Below are 14,941 nucleotides of genomic sequence, written 5' to 3' on the forward strand. Positions count from 1 at the left end.
GATTAGGTTTGTACAATCGATGGTGTTGATTCATAAGTTTAATTGCAAACAATTATCAATGACCAAATCAGCAGCATACGCCAAGCACTTCGCGAATATTCAAATCAAAACCCCATTCAAGGAACCACCCGCGGCTTACTCCCGCATACACCCAACAAAGCCGAGAGACCCGACACGATGACTGGAAGCGCTTCTCTCACGCCTATCGACACCAATCAACCGGTCGCCGTTCGGGTATGGACGCGCGACATCCCGCAGCAGCAAAGGCGACACTGCACGTACATACGGCGAAACAGAACGGCGCGATCACTTTATGCTAAACCCCCTCATCGTAGGGGGTACCGAGGCAGACCGGAGCCACACTACTATTAGTTTGGTTCGAACCGTCTGCGCGATCGGTTTAAATCGAAAATACTCGCGCCGTACCCGCGGCTGCCGCGAACATCGGAACACATTCTAAGAACAAGCGAAACAGTGCAACAGTGATATGCTTGCGTCCCAGTCCCAGTTCCAGTGCTATTATTTAGTGAATTGTGTATGATAGTTTACTGATCATCGGACTCCCCATCATCATCGTCATCGTCATCATCATCAGCAGCTCGCACGGTGGGCCCAGGTCTGCCCCGCGCAGCCTGGTCTGAGTCTGAGGACTATAGACAGCCCGGGTACTGTCCAGTAGTGCACCGCGGCGCGAAACGAACTGTGGATTACTCAACAAATAATAGTGCAGTAATAATTGAATGTAAGTGAGAGATCTCGTCAATGAGAGTGGAGATTAGTTTTTAGTTTCTGCCAAACAGAAGCGAATAAGTGAAAAATAAATATACTTCTATGAAGGCAAAATCCAGCTTTTATGCAAATTCTCGTCAAGAGCGCAGGCAAACAAGTTTGATTGAAAACTGAACAATTATGAAATTTGAATTTAATTAAGGCTCCCGTCGCTCGGTTGCGATTGGGAAGCAAATTAAGACGAGATTTAACAAAAAACACTGTTTCTACCAACCGTACAAATTCTTTCTTTGCTGGCTTATTTGCAAATCAATGATAGTCTTTGGCTTTGGCGAAGTGTAGTGCGGTGAAGAGTGTTCGCGTGGAAGCAGAAACAAACATATGAGTCCGTCGAGTATATATGAATATACATATAAATATCGGAGAACTTGAAAATCAAGGAGAAAAAGGACGCCCACATTTCCCTTGGCGCACTGTTTGGCGTTTGGCTCGCGCGACCACGCGCAACCATGTGAGCCACCACCTTAAGCAGCACCAGCAACGAGCTCACAGCCAGCTCCGGCTCAGCTGGTAGAGGTGTTCAGTTGAAGGCGAGGAATGAATCAAAACACGCGTGTCAAACTGCTACCTAATTGGCAGAGAAATTTTGCAATATAAATAAGTTCTGACTTATATTTTACACAGGTTGGGTTAAATTTTACCAAACACAAATGGTTTTCGATTGTGATAGAGACATAGCCTTTGATGAGAGAATCTTATTTGCTTAACAGTAAAGTGAGGGTTATACTATCGTTTTTTCCAAAAATCTTGGCAGTATACTGCCCATAAAAGCATAAGAGTCCCATATTGAAAAACAGTAAGCCGAGAAAAACACTATTGAAGATTTACATTCTCATTGAGCCTTATGGATGGGACAACCATGTTTTGGTATTTTTTTCGGTATTTTCATAACAGACCTGGTAATCTTATTTGTTCATTGTGATTCAGTGGTGATACAGAATACAATCCAACAGATAACTCATTTTCGTCAAAAATCCATATGGGCCTCTTATGCTTTTATGGGCAGTATAATCTGTTTTTGTTCAAAGTGCAGGTATTTTTAACGAGCATTAGATCTGAGATTGGTTGCTATAGCTATTGTATTGGTAATATTCTTATGTTAAACTGCGCTTTATAACGTAAGATAACTAAAAATTCTAAGCAATTCCACCCCAATTATGATAAAAAGGGATCTTCGATTTTGCCAAAACTTTCTACGTTTCAACGGTATACTGTACATTTTCACTCATGAGCAACATAAAAAGCATATATGATTTTGCATGCGCTATTAAATTATGACGTCCTCGTTTTGATTTGCTGTAAGCTAGTTTCTTGCCATTAAGCTCAGACCAGTTTTTTGCGAACCTCAAAATCGACTTTGAAGTTTGTTTGGAATACATGTTCCAGTACTATCCCATACCTTGAACTTGGCTAGTTAAAGTGCTGTAATACATGATTACTACTACAAACAAAGAAAAAGATTTTAGATAGCTAAATGTTCCCTTGTGAATATTCGTTTGAGAAGTAAAACTATAAATATAAAGCTGCAGATTGAATTTCTGAATAAAAGAAATTGTAATGTGGAATCTACCAACACGAAATATTGGCGCTAGAAAATGTACGAATTCCAACGACTCAAGCATGAATTTGAAGTTCTAAGAAAATGTAAACAAGTAGTCTAAAAGCCAGTGACTTATATATGTCGTTGACGTTTATGGTTCGTATTTTTTGGACTTAGCGTTTATATCGCGCCAAAGTGGCTGTCATAAGTCATAAGTCTGATAAGAAGAATTCAAAACGTTTGTCCCAACTTATAATTCACGGTCAATTACAGTTAGCTCAGTTTAAAGGAAAATACATCCCTTCTGGTAAATGGCTCATTCCTTAACTACAGAGCTATGAGAAGAAAACAAATAATAGGCTATATATTTTGTCCACATTGTGAGGATTGAAATTTGCGATTTTCTAAAATAGCAATGTTTGTCCAATTGTAAACGAAGTGACATAGAATGGATGTTAACAAAATCAGATTGAATATGTGAAATCTAAACATGTTTAATACAATAGAGCCGTCACGCTTCAATTAAGAAAACCATCCTAAACACATCTCAGAATGCGAAGAATTTTGTCCTGACCTGAACAACGTCACCATTTTCCTACTTTATCATTCCTCCTTAGCCATCGCTTCTTTCATCCTCAAACAACGTCATGCAACTATGAAGATCATATAACCACATGTTATTACATTATACGAACGCTGTTTGGAGAAACACAACGCAACATGTCTAATTCGAAAGTAAGGTCTCGAATATCAGGGTAACGTGAACATTAGAGTGACAGAAAAAATGACCCCCATCGGCCCACCCCTGAGTCGATTCCTAGTCCCACCAGGAGTGTCTACTCCAAATTTGAGCCAAATCGAACAAGTCTAGCTACCGGACCAACGTGCTTGAAGTTTGTATGGGATTTTTCGACAATTTACATGGAGAAAACCCTCTTGCTCACATTTTCGCCGCTAGGTGGCACTGTATACATCAGATTATCACCAAAAGTGAAACTTAAGAAGATAATTTTATTATCTACAACTTTGTTGAAGACTGCAAAGCGATCCGACTCCAATAGGAAAAGTTATTAAACTTTTAACGAAGTAATGTCTGAGTCAGTTTTGCATGGGGCCTAGCAGTGCATGGTAGTGTATCAGTACTAGGTTCTAACAAATTAAACATTTTAATGGAATAATGGTTAGATCTAGCTGAATAGTATGTTCGGAAGAATTGTAGTACATAATACGAGTTATGTTTTGCTTAGAAAATTGTAGTTCCACATCTGACCGCATAGATGGCGCCAACACTAACTTTTCAACGAAGAGAGAAAGAAATTAGGTGTCTTCTACAAAGTTGTAGAACAAGAATATTGCAGTAATTCTTCCAAACATTTCGATATTCTATCTCTCTCCGTTGAAAAGTTAGTGATGGCGCCATCTATGCGGTCACAGATTGAACTAAAATTTTCTAACCAAAGCATAGCTCGTATTATGTACTGCAATTCTTCCGAACATACTATTCAGCTAAATCTAACCATTAATCCACAAAAATGTTTAGTTTGTTAGAACCTAGTACTGATACACTATCATGCACTGCTAGGCCCCATGCAAAACTGACTCAGACATCACTTCGTTAAAAGTTTAATAACTTTTCCTATTCGAGTCGAATCGCTTTGCAGTCTTCAACAAAGTTGTAGACAATAGAATTATCTTCTTAAGTTTCACTTTTGGTTATAATCTGATGTATACAGTGCCACCTAGCGGCGAAAATGTTAGCAAGAGGGTTTTCTCCATGTAAATTGTCGAAAAATCCCATACAAACTTCAAGCACGTTGGTCCGGTAGCTAGACTTGTTCGATTTGCTTCAAATTTGGAGCAAGTACTCTTGGTGGGACTAGGAATCGACTCAGGGGTGGGCCGATTGTGTTTTCAAAAATTCATTATTTTTCTGGGCAGTCTAGTGAACATAAATTACGAAAATCGTAATTGAGATCCTGAAATTATGAACATGAATCACTGTACTCATAACTAAAATACCACGATAGCGTGAACAGAAATTGCGAAAATCGCAACTATGATCCTGAAATCATGAACATAAATCCCGCTAGTCTGATAGAAAAATCCAATAGTAAACTCATGAATAAAATAGCACGGTAATATGATGAGAAATCACAAAAACCGCGAATAAGCTCCTGAAATCATGAACATCGTTTGACGGTCGGCTGTGTAATGTCAAATCATGAACAAGAATCGTAACAATAACAATAATCCAAGCAAACATTCGAATGTAACGTCATGTGTATACTCGAGACGAACTAGTCTTTTAAAAACACAAATTGTTTCATGAATACAACGTTTGTTATTCATAATTTCAGGAACTTAGTTACGGTTTTCGTAAATCGTTAAGTTCACGAAATTGTGATCTTTTGCTTATGAATTTATGAATAGATTTTTCCCGTGTAAGGTTTTGCTATGAAATTAGTTCACATTTTTGTCACTAGGTGGCATTATAGACATTCAAATATTACTAAAAGTTCGAGTATATGAAAAAGTTCATTGTTTACAATATTGTTACCAATCATTGGTCTAATATATGAAAAGTAGGCAATATATGTTGTACTTTTTACGTTGACGTTTTTCTTTATCAAGCAAAATATTCCTTATCAGCGTTAAAAATTGTTAAATTGTCCGAAGCAGTACCATTTTTACGCATGGGCACACTGGGCCAGGGCCAGAGGCCCCGGGATTTTGGGGGCCCCCAACTTAGGATGAATTAAAATCATTCCGAAGGCTATATTTCAAAAGAAGTCGCTCGAATTTCTTTATAACTCTATAGCGTGTGGGTAATAAAGGATCAGTAGCACTCGGAATCGCATCTTGCACCTTATCCCATGTGATTGAAGAGCATCATCCGATCAAACGGAATCATGGTAGCGGTAAAAATCCAGGTACTGCATGGCCAGAATGGTATTGAACAAATTTAATCGTCAAATAAACATTTCAATTCGAGTTTAAATTTATTTTGAGCAAAGACAATGAATTATTTTGTACAACACGTATACAAAGTTCGAAAGGTGCCGAGCAGAAGCGGCAACCAGAATACGATGGCAAAACTAGCGCATGAAGCTATACAGAAAGTGGAAGAAGGACATGTCGAAATGCGCTACAAAATCCTTGTTTGGCAAGCGATTCACGTATGTGGCAAATATTTTAGGACAAATTTGCATGGAAGCCTCCAAAAATGACTCGGCCAGGAATAGAAATAATATTGTTAACTAGTGCTAATTTTGGTGCTAGTTGGTACCAAGATGGTGCTAGCTACTAATGAGGAGAATCCGAAACGCTAAAAACTAATTTTAATTTTGTTATTTTTCGGCGCAACTACGCCGTACCAAAAGAAATTAGCCTATCATGAAGGAGTAAGACCCCAAAAATGTTTAAAAATATCTTTGTGAAAGCGTGATTGAAACAGTCGGAACCAATCGACCCTACCTTCAAGATACTTGCAAAAACTTTTTTGAGTTTTTGGTGAACTATGTTGTGTGTAGCATCTTTTTCTGATTGGTCTCAATATTTTTTCCATAAAATAATTTAAAATTTGAAATTCAGTTGTGCTTGGCTAAATTCAAAATCTCCTTTCACGGTCAAATGCACATTACAGTGGCGTGCAATAATCAAAATCAGGAATCAGAATATATTAGTTCAAATGGAATGTATGTAGTCTGTACCTCACGTCAACGTGCACTACATGTGTTTTCTATTTTGACTATTTTACCTGACTGGCATTGAAATGAATTCTACCACTCATAATAGTAGTTTCGAGTAATTACGATGTTTCGTTATAAAAGCATTTTAAAAATTTTTTATGTAACAATTAAACCATTGAACATTTGACAATTACGGTAGCGTTATACATTTCTAGAAAATGAACGATTATTAGCTTTAGACCCTGAACAAAAGTAAAAAAAAATCAATTGAAAGACGATCAAAACTATTGTTTCTAAGCTTTGACAGCTACGTGTTGATTAAAAAGTTTGATATTTTAGTGATAGTTTGTTCATCTTTTAACGAAGTTTGATAGTTACTGACATGAAATGGCCTCAGTGTTGTGAAAAAAAGATTTAACATGTCATTTCCACATGAAGTGTTTCCCAAAATATTCGCAGTAGTGCGATTCGTTTAAGGTTGCACGTTATGGAGTATGTACGAAGACATTTTTACTAATCTGGATAACATTCAAATAATGGACTTTTAACCCACGCTTCTCCACCATTCCTGCTTCTTGACGGAGGCACTCTTCATCCTCAAACAACGCATTACAACTATGAAGATCAGGTCGCACCGTCTGGGGCATAGCGTAGTTGTTAAGCCCATTACACTGTAGGTAGCACACGTGTGTTCGAACTTGCACCACCACATACAGTGTGTTAGGCACTTTGCCACTATCGATCAGAAGTGCTGATAACTTTTTAGGATCTACTTAAACCATTTTCCGATTTTTACCGTACTTGGATATTGGAGATGGAAATCTGACTTTTGACTGTGTTTTTCTCCACATATTTTGATTGCCACAGGGTGGCATGGAGTAGAAATGGCTCCGTGATGCTGAGGATCATCCTACTCTGCAGTAGTTTATACACGGAGAACCAAAATTCGGCTCAGATGCGAAAACCTTAGTTGATTTACTGAATTGAATTAGTTATTATTTAGGACAACTAAGCAAATTCTCAAATTGCTGATTTTGATTAGTTGTTCTCCATCCTCCTAAATAGAGCTAAAATGCTAGTTGGAATTTCTGTTTTTTCTGTTGATTTGGCGAGAAAATGATGCTGTCACTTTTAGCGGAGACACATTCTCCATCTTCTCAACTATATTTTGTGCTGAATTTAATGCTATTTTCTGTTGGTTTCAACTAATATATTCTCTAAATTCAAAACTTTTTTGCATTAAAATCAACTATTATTCAGTTGAATTTCTGATACAAATATGCTAATTTTAGGGAGGTTGATTTGTTCAATCTAGTTTTTTCTTCAATTGATTTTAACAAATGTCAGTTTTGAATTTAATCCATGCTGTTTTTAAATTTAAAATCTTTCGTAGTTAAAATTAGAACGTCAACATTTTAGATTTAAGATTTAAAGCTTTGGTTGAATGTAACGTTTTTTTTTCTTTTGATTTAAAAAAAATCCTGCTTTTTAGACATATATTTCGAAATTTATTCAGTTGAAGTCCTTTTGAATACAATCAATATGGGTATTTTTAGAATGGTTCTGGTTGAACCAGCTATAAATTATAAAAACATATAACATTATGCATTTTAATTTGAATATAATTTGTTTGTTCGATATATATATTCTGAATGATCAATAAACTTTCATTTTCATTGTTAAAACAAGTACGAAAATCATATTTTCATACAACCAAATATTAAAATCTTAATTTTATGCGTGTTCTGCACTTGATATGTTCTGAGCCTTACTAACTAAAAGCAATATGTAATATCATTCCATATATTCTGGTTGCAGTTGAAAATCGAAATAGTGAACTTGCGCCTTTCGGTTTTTCTCCTATTTTCAGCTTGTGCAACTAAAGCGCAACTGGTGTAGATGATGCGCAAGTTGATTCTCTAACATGTACACAAGATGCGCATTAGTTGCCCACTCTGCAAATAGGGAAAAAAGTGAAAGGCGCAAGTTCAATATTTCGATTTTCAACTGCAATCAGAATATTATATGAATATTCCGATAATTGGCGTGTTGCTATTTGGATACGCATTCTGAGTACAGTGCGGTTGATGTTTTCTAGAAGATACCTCCAATCTTCATAAGTTAATACTATTATCCAGTCATTTTTCCGAAACCTAATTAAAAATTAAGAAAATTTTGTATTGGGTGAAAATATTATGGTTGCAGTTGATATTATATATATTCGCATCATTATGCAAATAATGTGCGTTAGTTGCGCGCACATTGAATAAAAGAAAAAGCGCGGAGCGAACTTAAAAGTGGGCGAATTATTAAGGTTCAACTCGTCGTCGCAGTGGTTCGTCTCCAACAAAAAAGGTTCAACTGAGAAAGCTTTAAAAGCGGTCATCTTTGAAAATGAAAAAAGCTGTTTTCTTCCACGCCGTTGGCAAAATCATCATGAAAAGCAAACGGTAATGCTCTACCAATGCCCTAAACACATTGATTAATTTTCATAAAGATTGTTTAAAGGGCGGCAAAAAATTACTTTGTCTTTTTCAAAGATGGCCGCTTTTCGAGGCATTCTCAGTGGAATTTTAACTGAAAGGAAATACGCACCCTTATGACCTCGGACGTCAGCTAATGCGTTGAATAGATATAACAGACACTGTTCTAATGTGTTCAAATAGATGGGATGAATTGAGAAGTTGCTAAGATGAGATAGGGTACAGTATCCCTAGTCGTCACTCACAATACCGCGTTCGCTTAGTGGTAAATAAATGTAATAGGAAATTTGAAGATCGTTCATTTGCTTTGCCGAAGAAATACTGTCCTGAATTTCATCCGCGGCTCAAAACTATCCCAAATTTTTAATCAACTCCCACGAATGTACGTCACACGAATCAAATGTTGTTTTTCCTATAAAAAACATGTTATGTTGCTTTTTATCTTACCTCTAATGTGACAAAATGTAAATCTGTTAGTCTGTGGTATTATCAATCCTCAGCATATTGACGATTAGGCATTCCATCAGACGTTTCTCCTCAGCTAATTCTGTTTTCTTTATTTCGTAACGTTTCTTGGGTGGATTGATTCCAGTTCGACGTCTCACAAAATCGGTCCAACGTCATAGTAGGAGCCAACTAAAATCGTTAGCCGGAAGCATTTTTCTATTCACGGGTGATATGGCCTATTGAGCAAGTAATTTAGTCGTCTATGGCATCTGTGAATGGTCCAGATATTCAAACATCTTATGAAATGCCAAATAGTAATAGTATCGGTGTAATACTTACTATATTCGCTCTAGTTTGGGTGTAAACAGCCTGGTACTTTTTCATGCTACATAGAAGCTGCAGCAATATACCGCCCCTTTCACTTGGCATTGAAATAACCATACGACATCCTTCTGTTGAGTTTCTGATTTTTTTTTTGTTTTTTTTACCAACATCAATGAACTATGTGCTCTGCCCCTAACGTGGTATATACAGGTAGGGCTAAGATGGCACTTTGGTATTCATAAGATGAATCTTACATGAGTGGTGTTTGTGATATTGCTTATTGCTTTGAAAGTTGGATTTTGATGCACTTCGCTATCACTTTTTCACGGTTGCCAAATGAATTGAAATCGACAAAAATTAACTTTTTCAATCAAATTAATTGTTAAAACCAGGATACTGGCAGCCATGCTAACCTTCCAGCTACTAAAAGTAAGAAGAAGTTTGTTTTTGACACTTTTCCATGTCAATAATTTGTCAGGTCGAAGGAGTTGCACTTTCGATCACACTTTTGATTCATCACACTTTCATACTGTGCAGTTCGATTTGGTGGGAACTGTGCAATATAATAAATCGACTTGCTTTCGTCATACCTTTCGTTCAGTTCCCATTAAATCGTGTGAACGCTATGATGTTGACCCGACGTGCTTCTGGATTATTTATATATTTTTGGTTTCCAACATTAACAAACCGTGTGATCTGCTACACCTATTTATACCACATTGATTTAAACCAGCTTTGTCGCCTTTTCGTTTACAGGTAATTATACACGCCACCGAAAAATTACATAAAATCACTAAGAACTGACATGCAAGTAAAGTTTTCGACTTGTGTAAGAAATTAAACTGTCGCTTTGAAATGACAACAGCAACAGAGATGCCAGATTTGCAGACAAATCTGCAAATTCGCAGACTTTTAATTTAAGCTGCAGATTTTTTCGATGACGCAGATATTTGCAGATTTTTTAGTTTGGTTGCAGATATTTGCAGATTTTTTAGTTTGGTTGCAGATATTTGAAGATTTTTGAATATAAAGGCTTTTGGTTACACTAGCTTTCCTGACATTTTTTGTTCTTTCCAGACTTTTAAAATTATTATTGCAGGCATTTGAAAAAAGTACCTGGCATCTCTGAACAGCAAGTAGTAACTTGCCACTGGTCGGCGCTTCGATCGGTCAGCAATCGCTATACGTGACTTGTATGCAAACTTGGACACAATGGTGACTCACGCATGCAAACCTCTATACGATGGTGATTTTCAACGTATTTTCATTTAAATGTTTACACAGGTTCTTCGGGAAAGTTTGTTCTAGCTTATATGTCTGTTCTCTATGCTAAAATTAAGTACTTTTAACTCAATCTCGTGGTATCGTGAAAGAAGGTAAAATTAGGTAAACCGTGTTGAAGGTAGTTTCCATTTAACTACGGCAAAAATAATAACTCAACCTTGAGTTTAATTTACTTAAATTTAAGTTGAATTTACCTAATTTTTATTGTTCCCCAAACAACTCAAAATACCTTACTGCACGGAAGACCTCGACTGAGTCGAATCTCTCGTTTTGTTTTTGACAACACTAATAAGTGCGAAAGCGACGCACAGCTCAAACGTACCTAAATTTAAATTAAAAGAACTTATTGTCCATCCTGAGATAAACTAGCGTTTCGTCGATTTGTTGCTATATGTGACACACATGAGTGCGAACGAAACAAAAATAAACGTCAAACCGTTTTTTCGCTTGCACTAATACAAAGTGAACCTGCGCGTAATTAGGCGCACGGTTTAGTGGCGCATGGCTGAAATGTCACGATGTGGATTTTAGAAAAGATTCGCAATATTCTGTAGGTTATTTTATGGTTGCGTGTAGGCAATCCATGAGACGTTTGTTTGACAATTCAGCGGTGGGTTTTGTCAACAAGTCTACTCCTGCAAACAGAAAAACTCGTCCGACAAACATCTTTTGTTAGTCCGATTCGTTTGATATTGGATCGAATCAATGATATTGTCGGACGCGACGTCGCCCATCGGAGTAACATCAGAAGAAATAATCAGCTGATCGGAAACGTCTCATGGATTGCCTAATGCTAAACTTATGTTGGTTAAGTACCGGTTACACAAAATAACGACGCTTACATACGACTTTCATTCCACCTAATTGGGAGTTAATCCAAGAGATCATAACTACTAGAGGGCGCGCATACTGCTGTTATCACTGATTGTTTAATAAAAAGAGATTATAGCTACTAGAGGGACCATAGCGCTAGTGTCTTCATGTATTCAAGGACTGCAACATGGGGTCCCGCTCTAGCACATTGTATTCCATTACTTTGACATTTCTGTATCCAGTGCAATATGTGTGAAACTAATGGACCTAGCATATGTAAGAGCGAGATGATAAATTACCAAAGTTATCAGCGACATGCGACCACTAGTAGTTATAATCTTTTTGGTTTAATATCATGGTTACATATGATAGGCCTATCATTAGTTTGTTATTTCCTATTTCTTATTTCTTGTTTCTTGTTTTTTGTTTTTCGTTTCTTGTTTCTTGTTTTTTATTTCTTGTTTCTTATTTCTTATTATTACTTCTTATTTCTGATTTCTTATTTCCTATTGCCTTTTTCCATTTTCCTATTTCCTATTTCTTATTTCGTATTTATAGGGCGAATGACCCATCGAGATTAAAAGCCCCATTAATCATTACAATACAATACATTTCTTATTTCTGATTTCCAATTTATTATTTCCTATTTCATATATAATATTTCTTACGCTTTGCTTTGTTTGTTTTTTTTTTTGCATATATAGCGCCGCCACACCAGCCATTTCGAAATCTCTGTATGATCAGCTGCCATTTCAGTCACACTCACCTACTAACCATTGAACAGATCATTATTTTTTATACTAGTGAAAAGCTCGAGATGGACGTCTGTTCTCTGTCACATATTTACTTTTTGGATACTTTACATTATATTTACTCGCTGGGTACTTGGTTAGTGCTTTTTGTTAGATATTCCATTTACGGTATGTATAGTATTTTTCGTTTAGCTGGAATTAGTGTGCTCCGGCCTTATTATTTTGACATGCTATTTCTTGAGCGTTTTTTCAAAAAGACATATCTACATTCAGTGACTCTTTTTTTACTTACTCTTTCAATTTTTACAGCGTCACTATAGCACTTTTCACTTATTTTACAGTACAGATCAAAAGACGGTGGTTTTGACTAGCATATTATGCAAAGAGTTGACGGATAAATGTTAGAGCGACCGAATTATTAACAGAGGAGAAAGTAAACAAAGAGTCACTCGTTGCAGATATGTCGTTTTGAATAAAAGGTCTAGATTTGTTATTCAAAGACTTTAGTTTCAGACGAAATTTAGTACTGTTTTTGTTTTGTCTTTCAGTATTCCTAGCATTTCGCCAAGTAAATAACAGGAGATAATTTGATTTTCCGTAAGTACTTTTGATCACTGTGGCGCTGTGATAATAAAGCTGCTAATGCTTTATGTGGCTTTTATCTAGAAAAAGAACACTAATTGTTGCTAATGAGGTCGGAAATCCTCTTTAAAAATATATGGAAGGAAAATCAAGACTTTTGGCTCAATCTTTTAATTCCAGTGAAACCATTTTGGTGAAAGCAGTTCTCGATTTGGTAAGTGATTCTGACATCTGCATAAACAGAGAATATTCTGTTACCTTGGCAATATAGATATGAAATCGGTTTCTAATACTGAATTCGAATAGCTTCCTAGGAAAATGTCTTGCAACCACTATCGAATGCTTGTACACGGTAAAGATACAGGAATATATCGGCAATGCTCCAGAAGTTCCAGTTTACATAACACGGTAAAAGTTCGCTCGTTTTAAGATCCTTTATCATTGCGATTCTTTCTGTATTTTGAATATTGATGTATGTCTGCTGAAGCAATATATTCAACCTTTATTGATTGTAAGCGTAAATCGCTAATCGAAAAAGCTCACGTCGGAGTGCATTACGTCGGATAAAAAAAAACGTAAAATTCGAGTGTAGTACTGCTCAATACATTTCAGCAGTATGTACAAATACCAGCCTCGATGTCTGATCAAGTACTTCCGTCATATCCCATTGTCTGTAACGTATTTTCAAATGACTGGAAGGTACCGGGTGAAATACATTCACTTCTGCATGAGCAGAAGATCATTGTGCCATTGCTCTAGTTTCTCATCAACATATTTGATGGATTCAAATCCGGTTGTTCATATGTTAACATTGGATTCAACGGGTTGAATGGCTAAACTTGTAACCATTCACGACCATGTTAGTTAAAACTACTATATATTTTAATTGGAATCCGATAATCCATGTCAACACTGATTGAAGAAGTTTGATTGAATCGTGGAAAAGGAGGTTTATTTCAATCGACTCTAACTCGGTGGGGAAATATTTTTTTATGTAAATTGACACAAGTTTGCTGTTATACCAATGACATTATACTCTTCCAAAACTAAAGCAAGATTATTGATTCATTTTAACTGCAGTTTTGAGCCAACTACGCTCTTAAATTTATGAACTATATAAATATATTATTTCCGGAACTATTCAAGGAGTAACAGTATAAATTCAACAATTCGAAACATTGGCTTACCTCGTTCGGATATGTTGAAGTTCCTTGGAAAAATACTAGAGTGAGCGTCACAAATATAGAGAAGTACAACGCGGACGAAGATTGTGCGGCATTAGTTTTCAACAGTTAGTTTTAACCCAAAAGGTATGGACGCTATCGAACCGCTTTCATTCAGTTTTCAACTCCCATTTTGTTTAAGTGCACTTCAAAATATTTCAAAAGCTGAAGCAAATCGCTACGTTAGCTCATTTTCAGAAAATAAACTTAACGAGCAAACTGATGTATACTTTTCAGCTAAAGAAATGGCTAAATTTGTGTTTTTTTTAATCTTCCGCTATTATCTTAGTACTTACCATTGAATCTGCAGCAAATTTTCAATCTATTTAAACGACAATTGAAACTGTACTGGCGTATACTTGTAAACACTGGAACATTGTCCTTACACTACACGTTAACTCTGCTTACTCATAGCACAAGATAAATTGAGTTAAAGTTTCATAACATCAACAAAAACAGTATTTATATTCGAAACAAGTTTGTTGGTGCAATCAACGAATCACTTCAGTATGATATACTTGACATGAATGACGTTACATTAATGAACAACTATTTTATTTTTAACAATTTTTATAGTTACAAAAACGAATAAAGATGGTTGTTTTCCTACGTGCTGGATTCTGCCAGCCAATATTTCCAGCTCAGAAAAAAAAACTGCTGTATTTAAGAACTATGCAGTTAAAAACATCATTCTAACTTCTGATTTTGACTACATACGTAGTTGAAAATGCAAATAGCGTTTTTAATTTTTCTTTTGCTGTATTGTGTCTAGGATTTCATTTAACTAAACAACTTTGCTGAAATCAAAAAATCTTTTAGAAAAATCTGAGCTGAATTTTAACTAAATTGTTTGTTATTTTTTAGAATCTTTTCCTAAAATCAACTAATCTAAAAACAGTAATTGGAATTAGCAGCAGAGCTGATTTTTGGCTTTCCGTGTACCTATTCAATGATAGGGGCCCCTTAGCTCAGTAGTGCCCCGGGGTCCCCGAATGGTTTTAAGACGGCTCTGGTC

At 36.2% G+C, this 14,941-nt stretch overlaps 1 protein-coding gene across 7 annotated transcripts in view; it reads left to right on the forward strand.

Annotated features, from left to right (window-relative positions):
• The first annotated feature begins 386 nt into the window (after positions 1 to 386).
• Positions 387 to 14,941, forward strand: part of LOC131685859 (inverted formin-2) — a 231,775-nt gene continuing 217,220 nt past the window's right edge. For 6 of the 7 annotated variants that reach the window (XM_058969866.1, XM_058969863.1, XM_058969869.1 and 3 more), the window contains exon 1: positions 387 to 742. The gene's annotated coding sequence lies outside the window, so the exon portion shown is untranslated. Of the gene's footprint in view, positions 743 to 12,701; positions 12,719 to 14,941 lie in introns of those variants that run through there. The other variant, XM_058969864.1, reaches the window with a different exon arrangement.

Source organism: Topomyia yanbarensis, chromosome 2 (assembly GCF_030247195.1).
Source record: "Topomyia yanbarensis strain Yona2022 chromosome 2, ASM3024719v1, whole genome shotgun sequence".
Classification (NCBI taxonomy): Eukaryota; Metazoa; Arthropoda; class Insecta; order Diptera; family Culicidae; genus Topomyia; species Topomyia yanbarensis.